This window comes from Saccopteryx leptura, chromosome 7, assembly GCF_036850995.1.
Source record: "Saccopteryx leptura isolate mSacLep1 chromosome 7, mSacLep1_pri_phased_curated, whole genome shotgun sequence".
NCBI lineage: Eukaryota > Metazoa > Chordata > Mammalia > Chiroptera > Emballonuridae > Saccopteryx > Saccopteryx leptura.
In genome coordinates, this window is record NC_089509.1 from 1,310,155 (window position 1) to 1,328,424 (window position 18,270).

At 42.6% G+C, this 18,270-nt stretch overlaps 1 protein-coding gene across 2 annotated transcripts in view; it reads left to right on the plus strand.

Moving 5' to 3' along the window:
• The window catches only part of MAP3K2 (mitogen-activated protein kinase kinase kinase 2), a 98,230-nt gene that overhangs the window by 11,472 nt on the left and 68,488 nt on the right, over positions 1–18,270 (plus strand). Inside the window, exon 1 of one of the 2 annotated variants that reach the window (XM_066345974.1) lies at positions 17,267–17,290. The exons of the other annotated variant lie outside the window; for it this stretch is intronic. The gene's annotated coding sequence lies outside the window, so the exon portion shown is untranslated. Of the gene's footprint in view, positions 1–17,266; positions 17,291–18,270 lie in introns of those variants that run through there. 2 annotated transcript variants of the gene reach the window in all.

Consider the following 18,270-nt stretch of genomic DNA (forward strand, 5'->3'; position numbering starts at 1 on the left):
CCTGCATGGTCCCTTTAAGACAGTGCTTGGGGTTGAGAGTTCTGTCTCCCTCTTTTTTTTTTTTTTTTTTTTACAGAAACAGAGAGAGTCAGAGAGAGGGATAGACAGACAGGAACAGAGAGAGATGAGAAGCATCAATCATCAGTTTTTCGTTGCGACACCTTAGTTGTTCATTGATTGGTTTCTCATATAAGCCTTGACCGTAGGCCTTCAGCAGACCTAGTAACCCCTTGCTCGAGCCAGCGACTTTGGGTCCAAGCTGGTGAGCTTTAAGCTCAAATCAGATGAGCCCGCGCTCAAGCTGGTGACCTTGGGGGTCTCGAACCTGGGTCCTCCACATCCCAGTCCGACGCTCTATCCACTGCGCCACCACCTGGTCAGGCGAGTTCTGTCTCCCTCTTGCAAACAGTGTTCCAGCTCTTCTTTCAGCTAAATACTGTCTGTATGCCTCCTATAGTGTCTGGGGATCCAGGTTGGGGTCCGGTCCTGTGGCTGAGGACCCACAACTCTTTGGGCAACCCACTCTGCTGTGAGAGACCCTCTGGGCTGCTCTCTTCTCCGCCTTTACTACCAGCTCAGTGTGGTTCCTTCGGTGATGCTTGATTATAGATTCCTCTTAGTTTAGTCCAAAGTTGGTTTTTCAAGATGATTGTTCCTAAGTTAAGTTGTAATCCACTTTGGTTATTGGAGGTGGGAGTTGTAACATCCGCCCACTCCCTCACTATTTTCCCTCTCCTTTATTTAGATTGTTTCTTAAATTTTTTGTTATACTTTCTTTTTCCCATTGACATGAGGATAGGAATAGTCTTTGGAGTCCTTTTTGTAACTATCACACTGCATTTCTTAAATGTCCTCAGTGTCCCAGTCTGATGCTCTATCCACTGTACCACCGCCTGGTCGTTAAATGTCCTCAAGAGTGTTTTGTTTGAGATTCATAGTATCATAAATTTAAAAAGCACTGTATGGTTTATACACTTTGAAAGTTTTTCTAATTGTAGTTTTTTCACCCATATGTGCAGGTAATCATTTCGTGTGGGACTTAATAATTAATCATGACAAATCAAAAGAATAGGTTTTTTTTTCCTTAGGTGAAAGGACTCCCACATGTACCTGACCAGGATCCACTCTGCAACCCCATCTGGGGCCAATGCTTGAGTACAGAGCTATTTTAGCACCTGTGGCTGACACTCCCAGCTATCCCCAGCACCTGGGGTGATGTAATCAAACCAGTCAAGCCACTGGCTACAGGAGGGGGAGAATGAAGAGAGTGAAAGACAGGGAAGAGGGAAGGGTGGAGAAGCAGAAGATCACTTCTCGTGTGGCCTGACTGTGAATTAAACCTGGGAAGTCCATATGCTGGACCAATGCTCTGTCCACTGAGCCACTGGCCAGGGCCCAAAAGAATAGTTTAATGTGTGATTTTATCAGCATTCTTTTGGTAACTTCCAAATTGGGACCCCTAGTGGGCACTACCTTGGGACAAATGTTTCTAGAGCACTCTGCATCTGCCTCTACAGTTGCACTTACCACATTGCTCTATAAGAGTCTCTGTGTACTCTACCAGGAATTTAGCTCTTCAAGGGCAGAGGCAGTGTTTTGTTGATTTTGGTGCTCCAACATCTAGAACAGTGCTTGGAACCAGATTTTTATAAAATAGAGAATTGGCAAACAGAAAGGACTACCCTTTGCAGTGTTACAAGATTCTTTTTTCCCTCCAAGATTCATTAAAGATGTTGCCTACCAAATCTCTGATTTATGAAAGTTTTGTTTTGTTTTATTTGCATTTACTGGTAGGCACTTAAAAATACTCATTTAATCTTCAGTAGCAACTCATTGAATTAGTTACCGTTATTATACCCGTGAGGGAACTGAAACATAGACAGCTGCTTGCCTGTGTTCACATTTCTTGTGTGTGAGGGAGCTGGGACTTGAATGCAGGTAGTGGCTTGGGAACCTATGCTCTGAACAGCTGCACCATGCTGCCTCTCTGCTGTGTCATGGCAGCCAGAAAATTGGGTTTGCTCTACCAAAGTGGTACTATCATTTATGGAATACCTACTGTGTACTCTGGTGGGGCGAGCATTCCAGGAGGCTTTGAAGATGAGGCAACAGTTGAACCAAATTAACTAAATTAGCAAACCCTACACATTGACTGATTGTGATTGTAATGTTTATTGAAAAAAACACCGTAAATACAGAAAAGATACGGAAGAAAATAGAAGTAGTAAGCAATTAAGAGTATGAACTTGGGAGTCAGACCTGAATGTGAGTTCCAGCTTTACTATTTAACCTCTTTAAGCCTCACTTTCCTTATCTGTAAAGTAGAGATAAATGTACCTAATTCATAGATTTTAATGAGGTTTAAATGAGATAATATATTTAAGTGTTTTTCAATTGCTGGTCCATGGATCAGTCACCAGAAATTTCATGCTGGTCTGCAAAAGTTAATCACCCTGATGTTGTGTGAAGATTATAGACCCAATGATCTTAGTCAAATTTGCTTATGCTCAGGGTGATCTCTGCCTTAGTGGTTCCTAAAATAATTCTGTTTTCACTGATTCTCAAGTGTAAAAAAGGTTGAAAACCACTGATAAGTTGAGTATGTGCCTAGTATATAATAAATGTTCAAAAACGTTATCAGTTATTATAGAAATCTATAGTCTACACAGGTGTAAACCAAAATTAATTTTAGACTGTAATGAAAATTAAAAATGTGTATTTGAACAAAAGGATCTGCAGCCCAGGATACAGATTCAGGTAGCAACCTAAATTGTGCTCCACTGAGACAAAAGGGAGGCTGCCTTTTAGAGTGAAAATTCCTGCCCAGGTCCCAATTGGGTTTGTTTTATGTAAATAAGGTATCAAAATTGTGCAGTTCCTATTGGACAGGGTATGTCTCAGTCTCTTAGTAGAAAGACGAAGCCAGGGTTTCCTCCTCTTCCTCCCCCTCCCCTTCTTTCTCCTCCACTTCTTCCTCTTCCTCCTCTTCCTCCTCCTTTCTCCTCTTCCTCCTTCTGCTCTTCCTCCTCCTCCTCCTCTTTCTGCTCTTCCTCCTCCTCCTCCTCCTCTTCTTCCTTCTCTTCCTCTTTCTCTTTGTCTTTCTCTTCCTCCTCCTCCTCTTCTTCCTTCCCTTCTCCTCCCTCCTCCTTCCTCCTCCTTTTTCTCCTTTTTCCTCCTTCTTCCTCCTTCCTCCTCCTTTCATATGTGCCTTGACCACGCAAGCCAGAGGATTCATACTGGCAACCTTAACATTCCAGGTTGATGCTTTATTCACTGCGCCACCATAGGTGAGTCAAATGAATCTTCTTTTTTTTTTTTTTTACAGGGACAGAGAGAGAGTCAGAGAGAGGGATAGACAGGGACAGACAGACAGGAATGAAGAGAGATGAGAAGCATCAATCATCAGTTTTTTGTTGCGACACTTGAGTCATTCATCGATTGCTTTCTCATATCTACCTTGACCGCAGGCCTTCAGCAGACCAAGCAACCCCCTGCTCGAGCCAGCAACCTTGGGTCCAAGCTGGTGAGCTTTTTGCTCAAGCCAGATGAGCCCATGCTCAAGCTGGCAACCTCGGGGTCTTGAACCTGGGTCCTCTGCATCCCAGTCCGACGCTGTATCTACTGCGCCACCACCTGGTCAAGGCAAATGAATCTTCTTGGCATTTGTATTTCCCCATTGGGGGAAAGCCCCAAAAGTCTAAATTCGGGATCGATTCCGAAGGACTGACACAGTCTTTTTTTTTCTTTTTTTACAGGGACAGAGAGGGATAGATAGGGACAGACAGACAGGAACGGAGAGAGATGAGAAGCATCAATCATCAGTTTTTTGTTATGACACCTTAGCTGTTCATTGATTGCCTTCTCATATGTGCCTTGACCAGGGGGCTACAGCAGACTGAGTGACCCCTTGCTCAAGCCAGCGACCTTGGGCTCAAGCTGCTGAGCCTTGCTTAAACCAGTTGAGCCTGCGCTCAAGCTGGCAACCTCAGGGTCTCAAACCTGGGTCCTCCGCATCCCAGTCCGATGCTCTAACCACTGTGCCACCGCCTGGTCAGGCTGACACATGGTCTTATTCAAATTGATAAGAGCTTTAATAGGAGAAACTTACATACAAAGGCAAAGCAGCTGCTCCTGGTGGTGGCAGGCTGGGGAAAATCTGTACTCCTCCCAGAAAAGGGTCCCTTTTTATAGGGGTTAACACCATAAAGGGGGTTGGTTAATAGCAAAACCATATGATGGGTAGTCACGTAGACCATCAGGAAGAACAGTGCATCTCTAAGTTAAAAGATAACAGGAAGTTACTATACTTATAACATTCATTAACTTTCCTCCTAGGGCATGAAGTTTGACATCCAGCTTTCCGAGCAGTCATAGAAAGTGCAGCACCTCTTAGTTGCCATTGCTGCTGGAGCCATGTTGCATCTCTAAGTGAGTTCTACACCTCAACCCCGATGTAATATGGATTCTTTCATTCTATGCAATGATTTTCCATAAATTCCCTCAGACTATTCGTGCCCTAACGGGGTGGGCATCTGGGTAGAGGAAGGCATTTCTTCTCAGATCCAGCAGTCGTTCTCATACTAGGGTAATGACAACTTGTGAGCACAGGTGGCAGATAGGTTACCTGGCACACTATGTCTGGAAAGACAGAGGAGTTACAGGCACCAGCAACAGCCGATCATAAGCCTCAGGCAAAATATGGGCTACTTTGTCATCTGTACTAAGAACTGTGGCTGGGAGCAGTGTCTGCCCTGATTTGCAAAACCCATGGAGCAGTTGGAGGCACTAACATAGGGGAGGAATGATAACACTTCAAAACACTGAAAAGGTGTGCCCTTAGTGTTTGGTCTTACAGGTTCTGCACCATCAGCTGACAAGTGGGTGTTGGAAGCAATCAAGGTGTTATCTGCAAGTTAAGATATTTTCCTTCCCTGTAGGCTCCAGTGAGCCCAGACCATCTGGGGGGAACCTGCCATATCCAGGGGGAGATTGGTCTCTGGTCCTAGGTCATGTGGAGTGGTCAGTAATATAGCATTATGTGACCTCAGGTATGCGTCCATTCAGCAGCCAAGCTCTCCAGCTGCATCCTTTTTGCTGTCAGTGGTCTACTGGTTAAGATGTGGTACACACTAGGTTGTGCTTGTCTGGTGTAGCTGCTGAGTTCCAGCAGAGCTTCTGGTAGCATGTGCATCCATCCCTGCAAGGAATGAGTCTGTCTTTGCAAAGCCTGCGTCAATAGTTCATTCTTCCTCTCAATCGATCCAGATGCTTTAAGATTATAGGGCAGACGTGAGTGCCATGTTACATTGTCCTTGGTTCATTCCTGCATCTGGTGACCAGTGAAATGAGTCCCTGTACAGTAGCCTTCTGGGTTGCTTGCAGTAGGCCAGTGACAGTGTCGACACTTGTCAGAGTGTACCTGCAGTTGTGAGACAGTAGTAGCAAGGGCCCCATGTAATATACCTGCCATCTCATGGCCAATGCTCCTGCACTTGCTGTGTGCCCAAGATGCCATGGCAACTGTCTGTTGTGTTCAAGAGAACAAGGGGTACAGTCCTGGCAGGCTTCCTAATATGGGCATATGTGAGGTACAAGCCCATTTGGTGATTTCCCAAAGAGTGTGTACCCTCTTGCATCCAGTCTTTCTCTGTAGCCAGTGAGCCACTTCGTGAGGATCACTTCCTTCCTCTGTGTATTGGACCTGGGCCAGTTGATTGCCTCCTGATCTGGAGGTGACTTTATACTGTGGGCCAGCCCATGATTCACTGTGATCTCCAAGCCTCTTGTCCTTTCCCAGATCTTGTCCCACATTTCAGGTCTCCAAAGTGGGCAGTGCTGAACTTCCCAGTTGTCTATTTTCCATTGTCCCATCCACAAAGTGAGGCCTTTGTACATAGCCCAGCTGTCAGTCACCAGAATGATGGGGCTCCGTTCTTGCATCAGTTTCATCCAAGCCATTCACATCTCTGCCCATTGACTGCTTTGCTGGCGTCCTCCATCCAGCCCTATAGTGTCTGTCCTGGGCTCTGTGGCTACTGTGATCCAGTGGGGCCAGTTCCCCTTAGCAGACCTATCAGTGTACCAGACAGTGACAGGAATTGATGCTCAACCTTTAATATGTGACTCTTTTTAGCGAGAGAGCAAGTGAGAGGGACAGACAAGGGAGAGAGATGAGAAGCATCAACTCATAGTTTTGGCACCTTATTAGTTCATTGATTGCTTATCATATGTGCCTTGACCAAGGGGCTTCAGCCGAGCTAGTGACCCCTTGCTCAAGCCAGCAAACTTTGGGCTCAAGCCAGCGACCCTGCACTCAAGCTGGTGAACCTGCGCTAAAGTCAGATAAGCCCATGCTCAAGCCAGCCACCTCAGGGTTTAGAACCTGGGTCCTCAGTATCCCAGGCTGATGCTCTATCCACTGCACCACTGCCTGGTTAAGCTGATATGTGACTCTTAATGGTGGGTGTGTCTGCAGGCCCATGTCAGTATCCTCAGGCATTTCATTAATATATGTGATGGGCCCAGGATGGCATGTAGCTCAGTACTGAGTGGACTAGTAGATAGGGCACATCGTTGCTGCAGATGGGCATACCACTTGTGCAGGGTAGTGAACTGGGCCACCCCGACTGGGGTTAGCAAACTCATAGACCCATTGGCAATAGGTTATTGCAGTGGTAGTCAGCCTGGTCCCACAGTGGGCGTTCCAACTTTCATGGTGGGCGGTAGTGGAGCTACCAAGGTATAAATAAAAAGATAGATTTACCTATAGTAAGTTGTTTTATAAAGATTTATTCTGCCAAACTTAGCAAAAATCCGACATAAAGTACTTGGTAAGTATTATATGCTTTAACTTGCTGTAACTCTGCTTTATAAATTTTATAAAGAAAGTTACTTCCCTACTTTCTAAATCACCATTACTATGGAACCAGTGGGCAGTTAGAAAATTTTACTATTAACAGAGATACAAAAGTGGGCGGTAGGTATAAAAAGGTTGACTACCCCTGGGTTATTGTGTTCTTTGTGACACTGGCAGGGCTTTTGTGAAGCTTACTACATGCTGTAAACTAAGGTACACTGCCAACACTTGTTTCTTCATGGGTCTGTACCTCTCAGCTCCCTTCCATTATTGGGACCAGGAACCTAGGGGCACCTTTCTCTGATTTTATTTTAGCTATAAACCCCACACAAAGCCTTCTGGATAAATTGAAACATCCAATTCACAAGGGTAGGTTGCACCCACCACCACCAGTCCTGAGTTTAATTGCCACCTTTGCACTGGTAAAGGCATCAGTGTGCTCCTGTCTCCAATCACAATCTGTACAAGGACCCAACAGCTGCAGTAGGTGGAGAAAAGGCCTCCAATATTTCAGCAATGCCAAGATTGATTACAGTTGTACCATTGATTCTGGCATAGGGTAATTCTGAATGTTGTCCAGCATAGCTGCTGGAATGAATTTTATCTTACTAGACCAGACAACTCCCAAGAATTTGTTGGAGGACCCAGACCTTTGCACTTTGACTGTGGTTTATGGCTCATCTCTGTCTTCTAGGTGCTCCACATCGATACAGTATATATACTGCTCACAAAAATTAGGAGATATTTCAAAATGAATATGAAGTGATAAAAAAAGAAGCATTTGATTTTTTTTTTTATTAAACAAGAACATCAGAAAAGCAAAAAACGAGTCAAAGAAAGTTGTTCAGTTATGCAGATGAGATGCAAAACTAACTTTTATATCATTGGTGAAAACGCACTATACAAAAGGCTGAAAGTACTGGAGTATCTACATGTTCCCTGATCCCCTAATTTTTGTGAGCAGTATACTTTGCTCTTAAACCATGACAGATGGCAGGACTATGAGATAGCCTTGCAGAACACCCGAAATGTCCAGTGTTCTCCTTTCCAGTTGAAGGCAAACTGGTCTTGGCTTTGCAGAACTGTGGAAATAATGAAGAAGGCATTAGCATCTAATACAAAGTGAAGTGTCCCCAGAGACTGACAGACTTCGTTTAGTAATTGAGCAATGTTAGGAATGGCATGTGGATTGGGGGAACTTTTATTTTTTTATTCACTTTAGAGAGGAGAGAGAGTGAGAGGGAGAGAGAGAAAGGGGGGGGGGAGGAGCTGGAAGCATCAACTCCCATGTGTGCCTTGACCAGACAAGTGCAGGGTTTTGAACTGGCAACCTCAGCATTCCAGGTGGACACTTTATCCACTTCACCACCACAGTTCAGGCTGGGGGAACTTACTTTATTAAGCTCCCTGTACTCCATGTCATTCTCCATGATTTGTGTGGCTTATGGACGGGTCATACAGGGATGTAAAAAGGACTATTGGTGGGGCAGACTATGCCCACTCTGTATAGTTCTTTAACTGTACTGGTGATTTCTGCATGTCCCCCCAGGTGACTGATATTGATTGCCTCACTCATATCACCTGCTTCTGTGTGAGGAACTTCTCTGGTGTCTATTATGCCTTTCCCCTAAACCATGGGCTTGTACTTGCAAATGGAGATTTGCGATTGTTGTGGATATTTGACCTAATGGAGCTAAGATGTCAATGCCCAATTTATATTCAGCAAGGTGAAATAAACACTTGATAGGATCTTGGTGGCAACCAACAAGACAAATGTGCATGCAGAGCGAGACTTCCTTCACCTTTAATTAGGTGACCAATCATCCTCCTTTAGGAAGTTTTGTCCTCCCTTGAAAATAGTCCTCCTACATGTCCTCGTTTTTGATATTGGAAGACTAATCTGTAAATGTCCCTATACGATCGATGCAGAGTTGATCCATTGAGTGTGATATGAAATATTTGTATCTAAATTAGTACTTTTTTCCTTACAATTATTATTAAAAATTAATAGGCATGTGAGCATAATTACAATAGAAAATATTACAAATGTTTTTATTTTTATTTTTTAAAATTTATTAAATTTAATGCAGTGACATTGATAAATCAGGGTACATATGTTGAAAGAAAACATCTCTAGATTATTTTGACATTTGATTGTGCTGTGTACCCCTCCCCCAAAGTTAAATTGTCTTCTGTCACCTTCTATCTGGTTTTCTTGTGCCCCTCCCCTCCCCTAACCCCTATCTCCTTCTTCACCCCATCCCCCAACCCCCACCCCAGTTGCCATCACATTCTTGTTCATGTCTCTGAGTCTCATTTTTATGTCCCTTCTATGTATGGATTCATATAGTTCTTAGTTTTTTTCTGATTTACTTATTTCACTCCGTATAATGTTATCAAGGTCCATCCATGTTATTGTAAATGATCCGATGTCATCATTTCTTATGGCTGAGTAGTATTCCATAGTATATATGTACCAAAGCTTTTTAATCCACTCGTCCTCTGACGGACACTTGGGCTGTTTCCAGATCTTTGCTATTGTGAACAATGCTGCCACAAACATGGGGGTGCATTTCTCCTTTTGAGCCGTTCTATGGTGTCCTTGGGGTATATTCCTAAAAGTGGGATAGCTGGGTCAAAAGGCAGTTCGATTTTCAGTTTTTTGAGGAATCTCCATACTGTTTTCCACAGTGGCTGCACCAGTCTGCATTCCCACCAGCAGTGCAGGAGGGTTCCCTTTTCTCCACATCCTCGCCAGCACATATTCTGTGTTGTTTTGTTGATGAGCGCCATTCTGGCTGGTGTGAGGTGATATCTCATTGTGGTTTTAATTTGCATTTCTCTAATGATTAGCGATGTTGAGCATTTTTTCATATGCCTATTGGCCATCTGTATGTCCTCTTTGGAGAAATGTCTATTCATCTCTTTTGCCCATTTTTGGATTGGATTGTTTGTCTTCCTGGTGTTGAGATTTACAAGTTCTTTATAAATTTTGGTTATTAACCCCTTATCAGAGACGTATTGTCAAATACATTCTCCCATTGTGTAGTTTGTGTTTTTATTCTGTTCTTGTTGTCTTTAGCTGTGCAATAGCTTCTTAGTTTGATATAGTCCCATTTGTTTATCCTGTCTTTTATTTCACTTCCCTGTGGAGATAAATCAGCAAATATATTGCTGCGAGAGATGTCGGAGAGCTTACTGCCTATGTTTTCTTCTAAGATGCTTATGGTTTCACGGCCTACATTTAAATCTTTTATCCATTTTGAGTTTATTTTTGTGAGTGGTGTAAGCTGATGATCTAGTTTCATTTTTTTGCAGGTAGCTATCCAATTTTCCCAACACCGTTTGTTAAAGAAGCTGTCTTTACTCCATTGTATTTCCTTGTCTCCTTTGTCAAATATCAGTTGTCCATAGAACTGTGGGTTTATTTCTGGGTTCTCTGTTCTGTTCCATTGATCTATATGCCTGTTCTTATGCTAGTACCAGGCTGTTTTGAGTACAATGACCTTGTAGTATAACTTGATATCAGGAAGTGTGATACCTCCCACTTTATTCTTCTTTTTTAAGATTGCTGAGGCTATTCGTGTTCTCTTTTGGTTCCATATAAATTTTTGGAATATGTGGTCTATGTCTTTGAAGTATGTCATTGGTATTTTAATTGGTATTGCATTGAATTTATAGATTGCTTTGGGTAAAATAGACATTTTAATGATGTTTATTCTTCCTAACCATGAGCACGGTATATGCTTCCACTTGTTTGTATCTTCCTTGATTTCTTTTATCAATGCTTTGTAATTTTCCGAGTACAAGTCTTTAGTCTCCTTGGTTAAGTTTACTCCTAGGTACTTTATTTTTTTGGTTGTAATTGTGAAGGGGATTGTTTCCTTAATTTCTCTTTCTGACTGTTCATTGTTGGTGTATAAAAATGCCTCTGATTTCTGAGTATTGATTTTATATCCTACCACTTTGCTGAATTCATTTATCAGGTCCAGTAGCTTTTTGACTGAGACTTTAGGGTTTTCTATATACAATATCATATCACCTGCAAATAATGATAGTTTTACTTCTTCTTTTCCAACTTGAATGCCTTTTATTTCTTCTTCTTGTCTGATTGCTGTGGCTAGGACTTCCAGAACTATGTTACAATAAATAAGAGTGGTAAAAGGGGGCACCCTGCCTTGTTCCTGATCTTAAGGGTATTGCTTTTAAGTTTTGCCCATTGAGTATGATGTTGGCTGTGGGTTTGTCATAGATGGCCTTTATCATGTTGAGGTATGTTCCCTGTATTCCCACTTTGCTGAGAGTTTTGATGATGAATGGGTGCTGGATTTTATCAAATGCTTTTTCTGCATCTATTGAAATTATCATATGGTTTTTCTCCTTCTTTTTGTTTATGTGATGAATCACATTGATTGATTTACGAATATTGTACCATCCTTGTCTCCCCAGAATAAATCCCACTTGATCATGGTGTATGATTTTTTCCATATATTGTTGGATCCGGTTTGCTAATATTTTGTTGAGAATTTTAGCATCTATATTCATCAGAGATATTGGCCTATAATTTTCTTTTTTCTTTTTTAATTTTTCTGAAGCTGGAAACGGGGAGGCAGTCAGACAGACTCCCGCATGCACCCGACTGGGATCCACCTGGCACGCCCACCAGAAGGCGATGCTCTGCCCATCCGGGGCATCACTCTGTCACGACCAGAGCCACTCTAGCGCCTGGGGCAGAGGCCATGGAGCCATCCCCAGCGCCCAGGCTGTCCTTTGCTCCAGTGGAGCCTTGGCTGCGGGAGGGGAAGAAAGAGACAGAGAGGAGAGGGGGAGGGGTGGAGAAGCAGATGGGCGCCTCTCCTGTGTGCCCTGGCCGGGAATTGAACCCGGGACTTCCGCACGCCAGGCCAACGCTCTATCACTGAGCCAACCGGCCTGGGCCTATAATTTTCTTTCTTTATGTTGTCTTTGCCTGGTTTTGGAAGCAGAATTATGCTCGCCTCATAAAAGGAGCTTGGAAGTCTTCCTTCCTCTTGAATTTTTTGAAATAGTTTGAGAAGGATAGGAGTTAGTTCTTCTTTGAATATTTGGTAGAATTCCGTTGTGAAGCCATCGGGCCCCGGACTTTTCTTTGTTGGGAGTTTTTTGATAACTGTTTCGATCTCATTTGTTGTAATCGGTCTGTTTAGGTTTTCTGATTCTTCCAGATTGATTTTTGGAAGATTGTATGTTTCAAGGAATTTGTCCATTTCATCTAGTTTGTCTAGGTTTTTGGCATACAGTTCTTCATAGTATTTTCTTACAATATTTTGTATTTCTGTTGTGTCAGTTGTTATTTCTCCTCTCTCATTTCTAATTTTATTTATTTGAGTCCTCTCTCTCTTTTTCTTGGTGAGTCTAGTTAAAGGTTCATCAATCTTGTTTACCTTTTCAAAGAACCAGCTCCTAGTTTCATTGATCTTTTGTATTGTTTCTTTAGCCTCTATGTCATTTATTTCTGCTCTGACCTTTATTATTTCCTTCCTTCTACTACATTTGGGCTTTACTTGCTGTTCTTTTTCTAATTCTTTTAGATGCAGGGTTAAGTTGTTTATTTGAGCTTTTTCTAGCTTCTGAAAGTGTGCCTGTAGTGCTATGAACTTCCTTTTCTGTACTGCTTTTGCTGTGTCCCATAAATTTTGAGTTGTTGTATGCTCATTGTCATTTGTTTCTAGGAATTTTTTTATTTCTTCTTTGAGCTCATTCTTAATCCATTCATTATTGAACAATCTGCTATTTAGTTTCCATGTGTTTGAGAATTTTTGAGCTTTTCTGTTGTGGTTCATTTCTAGTTTCATGCCATTATGATCAGAGAAAGTGCTTGATATGATTTCAGTCTTCTTAAATTTGTTGAGAGCACTTTTGTGCCCTAACATGTGGTCTATCCTAGAGAATGTACCATGAGCACTTGAAAAGAATGTACATTCTGCTGCTTTAGGGTGAAAGGTTCTGAAGATATCTATTAAATCGAGTTGATCTAGTGTTTCCAATAAGTCTGCTGTTTCTTTGTTAATTTTCTTTCTTGAGGATCTATCTATTGATGTTAGTGGGGTATTGAAATCCCCTACTATTATAGTATTGCTGTTGATCTCGCCCTTTAAATCCATCAAAGTCTGCTTTATATATTTGGGTGCTCCTATATTAGGTGCATAGATATTTATAATAGTTATATCTTCCTGTTGGATTACTCCCTTTATCATTATGTAGTGGCCTTCTTTATCTCTTACTATATCCTTTGTTTTAAAGTCCAATTTGTCTGATATAAGTATTGCTACCCCAGCTTTTTTTTCATTTCCATTTGCATGAAATGTTTTTTTCCATCCTTTTATCTTCAATCTATGTGTATCTTTTGTTCTAAGGTGTGTCTCTTGTAGACAGCATATGTATGGGTCCTGTTTTCTTGTCCACGCAGCTACCCTATGTCTTTTGATTGGATCATTTAATCCATTTACGTTTAAGGTTATTATTGATATGTAGTTGTTTATTGCCATTTTCTTCTTTAAAGGTGTATTCCTTGTTTGCTATATTCTTTTCCCACTTTGATCTGTTTACAACAGGCCCCTTAACATTTCCTTTAGCATTGGTTTGGATGTAATGAATTCCTTGAGTTGTTTTTTGTCTGGGAAGCTTTTTATTTCTTCTTTGATTTTAAACGATAGCCTTGCTGGATAAAGTAGTCTTGGTTGTAGGTTCTTGTTCTGCATTACTTTGAATATTTCTTGCCATTCCCTTCTGGCCTCAAGTGTTTCTGTTGAGAAGTCGGATGTCATCCTTATGGGGGCTCCTTTGTAGGTGATAACTTTTTTTTTCTCTTGCAGCTTTTAATATTTTCTCTTTATCGCTTAGCTTTGGTATTTCAGTTATGATGTGTCTTGATGTAGGTTTCTTTGGGTTTCTCTTTAATGGAGTCCTCTGTGCTTCTTGGACTTGTGAGAGTTTCTCTTGCATTAATTTAGGGAAGTTTTCAGCTATGATATGATTGAACAAAGTCTCTATCCCTTGTTCTTTTTCTTCTTCAGGAACCCCTATGATGCGGATGTTATTTCTCTTCATGTTGTCACAGAGCTCTCTAAGGGTTTCCTCTGACTCTTTGAGTCTCTTTTCTCTTTTTTTCTCTGCTTTCATGCCTTCATTCCAGTTGTCCTCCAACTCGCTGATTCGATCCTCAGCTCTGTCTATCCTGTTTTTAATTCCTTCCATTGTGGTCTTTATTTCTGATACTGTATTTGTCATCTCCGACTGATTCTTTTTTATACTTGCTATTTCTTTATTTAGGTGTTCATAAGACCATCCATTGTTGTTCTAAGATCCCTAAGCATCCTTACAATCATTATTTTGAACTCCGTATCTGGAAGTTTGATTATTTCCATATCACTCAGTTCATCTCCTGAAGGTGTCTCTTGTGGTTTCATTTGGATTGCACTTCTTTGTCTTCTCATTGTCTGTTTTTGGGTTTTTTATTTGTAGAGTTGGTTGAGTCTAGGCTTGGTGTTGTCTGCCTCCAGTTTTCAGTTATTTCTAGCTCTTCTTGGTTGGTATCAGCTGTTATCTGTAATCCACTTTCGGATTTTGGGCAGCTTTGAAGTCTTGATTTGTTTGTTTTCTTAACAGGTGATAGTCTTTTTACTGATATCAGTAGGGGGCTTCCTTGAAACTGTATCCAGGAATGCGGTGGGTGTAACCTGAGACTCTGAAGGCCTCTTTATCCAATTAATCTCTCTGGGGGCAGGGTGTTTTCTCAGCTTCAGTAGGGGGAGGTGTATCTCAGATCTCCATGGAGACCTGAGTTACTGCCCCTCCTCCCCACTTCTTGTTTTCAGCTGTGTCTTGTTGCCCTGATTGGAGCCGAATAGATGTCCGGAGATCTCTGATCTGGAAGCAATTCAGCTTTGTTTTGTGAAAGGTTCAGTCCCTCCCCCAGCTATGGCCGCCTCCAGCACGGATGAGTCAGCTTTTTTAGGTCATCTCCTTCATTCCTTAGCCCCTCACAGCCTGTCCCTCTCTCTTTCCTTTCCACTTGGGAATAAGCTGGTCTTTTCAACACACCTCACTCTCTGGTCGCCAGGCAAGTGGCTGTGAGCAGTAGTTTCTGCCCTTTTCCCTTGTGTGAGATCCCCTCTGGGCTCTCAACCTCACCCCCCCCTCCGTTCCTGTAAGCAGGGGAGATTCAGGTGCTTTCTACCAGGTTTGTTGTGGCTTCTTCTTTGCTCCTTGGTTTTTGAGTGCTGTTCTTGTAGTTCAGAGTTGGTTTTTCATGCTGATTTTTCCTAAATTGATTTGTATTCCAGTTTGGTGGTGAGAGCTGGGCGTCTGTGCATCTGCCTACTCCGCTGCCATCTTTTCCTCCTCACAAATGTTTTTATTTTGCATTTTTTATATTATAATGTATTGTTGCAATGAATAAAATGTTTCTTTTATTTATGATATTCTTCAAGTTATATTTGTCCTCCTTTTCTTGTAAAAAAGTTGGTCACCTTAACCTTTAAGGAACTTCCCTCATAGCCATCTATAGCAGCAGCACATCCTGTAAATTTATGCATATTATCATCACTCAATGTGCATTCTGCTCCAGTATATGCTAGAGCCAAGACCCATTGTTTATTTTGGGATGTCCAGTAGATGGTTGGTTCTAAACATGGCCTCTACACCCTTCTTACTGAGGGACATTTTTTTTTTTTAAATAAATTTTTATTTTAATGGGGTGACATCAATAAATCAGGGTACATACATTCAAAGAAAACATTTCCAGATTATCTTGTCATTTAGTTCTGTTGCATACCCATCACCCGAAGCGAGATCATCCTCCGCCACCTTCCATCCAGTTCTCTCTGTACCCCTCCCCCTCCCCCTCTCCCTCCTTCCCTCCCCCCACCTCCCCATAGCCACCACACTCCTGTCCATGCCTCTTAGTCTCGCTTTTATGTCCCACCAATGTATGGAATCCTGCAGTTCCTGTTTTTTTCTGATTCGCTTATTTCACCCCGCACAATGCTACCAAGACTCCACCATTCCTCTATAAGTGATCCAATGTCACCATTTCTCCTAGCTGAATAGTATACCATGGTGTATATGTGCCCCATCTTCTTCATCCAGTCCTCTATTTTTTTTTACAGTGATTAAAAGCCTTTAAGCAAACTCTTGGCCAATACAGCGAGAATCCCTAAAAGAGTAGTGTCCTTAACATGTTCCCCAAGTCCAAGTTGGCCCCATCACCATGCCAAATCCCTGAAAAATGCAACCCAACCACAGTTCAGTCTGTTAGGAGCTGTTACAGGGAGCAGGAGTCCAGGAAAGTTCCACACAGGAAAAGTCCGCATGGCACTGGAATTGTTGTCACCATTCTATATTTTGAAGCTCATGTCCAAGTCCCAATGACCGCTGCTTCTAGCTGGTAATGATTCAGGTAGACTGGAAAAAGCCATTTGCAGCATGCGTGGATATGAAGCTTCTGTTCTCCTCTGCCTGGAGAGTTGAGACCAGGTAGCTTTTTCCTGGAGCTCTGTGACTGTGGCCTGGTAAAGAGAACCTTGGGATACACTAAGCTGGGTGGCAAAGGTAAATTCATAATACAAGTTGGCTAAAGGAGGAAAGAGAGCTCTAAATTAGGAGTAGGTCCCAGCCTGAAATATGAGTGGGGCTCAGGTAGTAGTTTCTGATTGCTGCTCAGGCTTTTAGCCTCTGCCACAGTAATAACCAAAAGAGTTTGTCTGCCTATCAGGTTTCTCTAAAGGTGTGCCTGCCTTAATTAAATCGAACCATAGACGTCAGCGGCAGACCTGATCTGGCCCTTCTCTCTGCACTTACCACCCTTCTTGCTGGTTGCCTGAATATTAGCCAGTCTTCTGTCTCTCTCTGTTTCTCCTAAATCCACAATAGCCTGGGCTACTTGATTTGATTGCTGTCAAACCATAAAGTTCAGGATCAATACTAGAAATTTATACTGATTGGGAGAAGACTGTAAAATAATGTCATTCATGTGGGAGGTAAAGAGCTCATTATCAGGCCCTCTGAAATGCTGCAAAGAAATAGCATTCCTCATTTGTAACTTTCTAATCAATTTCTGTAGCTCTTCTATTGTCTGCCAGTGAGGTGGTGGTGGGGGGCAGATTACCCACATTTGGCCAAGCTCCTTGGCATGCCCTTGTATCCATGTCAGCAAGGAGACTACCTGCTCTTCCTCACACCTCCAGAGAGGCACTGTCTCAGAGATGGTGGTGTGGTTACTGAGGCTAATTTTCACCTTTCTCCCCTTGTCAGGAGGATACTCCCACAAGCACAGCCTATACGTGTTTCCTAATTCGCCTGACTCGGCTACAGTCACAAGGAGACCCACAGGGTACACCTGCTGCGCCTGGAGCTGTTCTGTCTTAATCTTTGTTATTAATCCCGGTCGTGCTTGTAAGTCTGGTGTTTCTCTTCCTTCTCTGGTGAGGGGGAGAAGAGGGCTGAATTTCTCTTGGGGTTCCCAGTCTTGGGATCCCAGTTTGCCTTCACCATGACCACCTGATTTGGTGATATGGCACTCTTCCCTTGCAGTTTTGCTACCCTGCAGGCTAAGGTTTCTGCCTTCTCATCACTTTCCTGCAAACATTGCAAGAGCTCTTCCGTAGCAGCTGCCTGTGCCAGGCTGGCTTCCCTTTCTAAGTAGAGGTTGGGTAGGGAAAGCCTCATCCTATTGCTTGAAATACAATTCCAGGAAACATAAGGGCTCAGGTGACAGAAACACAGAGTAAGCATTCACTGCAGGCTTCTACGCTCTCCCTGAAGTTTGCGTGACAGGACCCTGTTTAGAAATGGCTACTAGGTTCATTCTATATCTATCTATCTATCTATCTATCTATCTATCTATCTATCTATCTATCTATCTATTTATCTATCTATCTATCATCTATCATCTATGTGACAGACAGAGAGAGGGACAGATAGAGACAGACAGGAAGAGAGATGAAAAGCATCAACTCTTTGTTGCAGCACCGTAGTTGTTCATTGATTGCTTTCTCATATGTGCCTTGACTGGAGGGCTCCAGCCCAGCCAGTGACCCCTTGCTCAAGCCAGCAACCGTGGGGTCATGTCTATGATCCCATGGTCAAGCCAGCAACGCCTCGATAAAGCTGGTGAGCCTGCGCTCAAGCTGGCAACATCAGGGTTTCGAACCTGGGTCCTCTGCGTCCCAGTCCCATACTCTATCCACAGCGCTACCACCTACCTGTTCAGGTGGCTACTAGGTTCTTTTTAATATTTGAACCCAGTTAGTCATCAGGAGTCCTTCCTGGTATCATCTTTCTTAGGGACCACAGTTGGCTGTGCTTTTGGTGTCACTTTTAAGAAATTATTGCCTAATCCAAGGTCATGAAGGTTTACACTTCTGTTCCCTTCC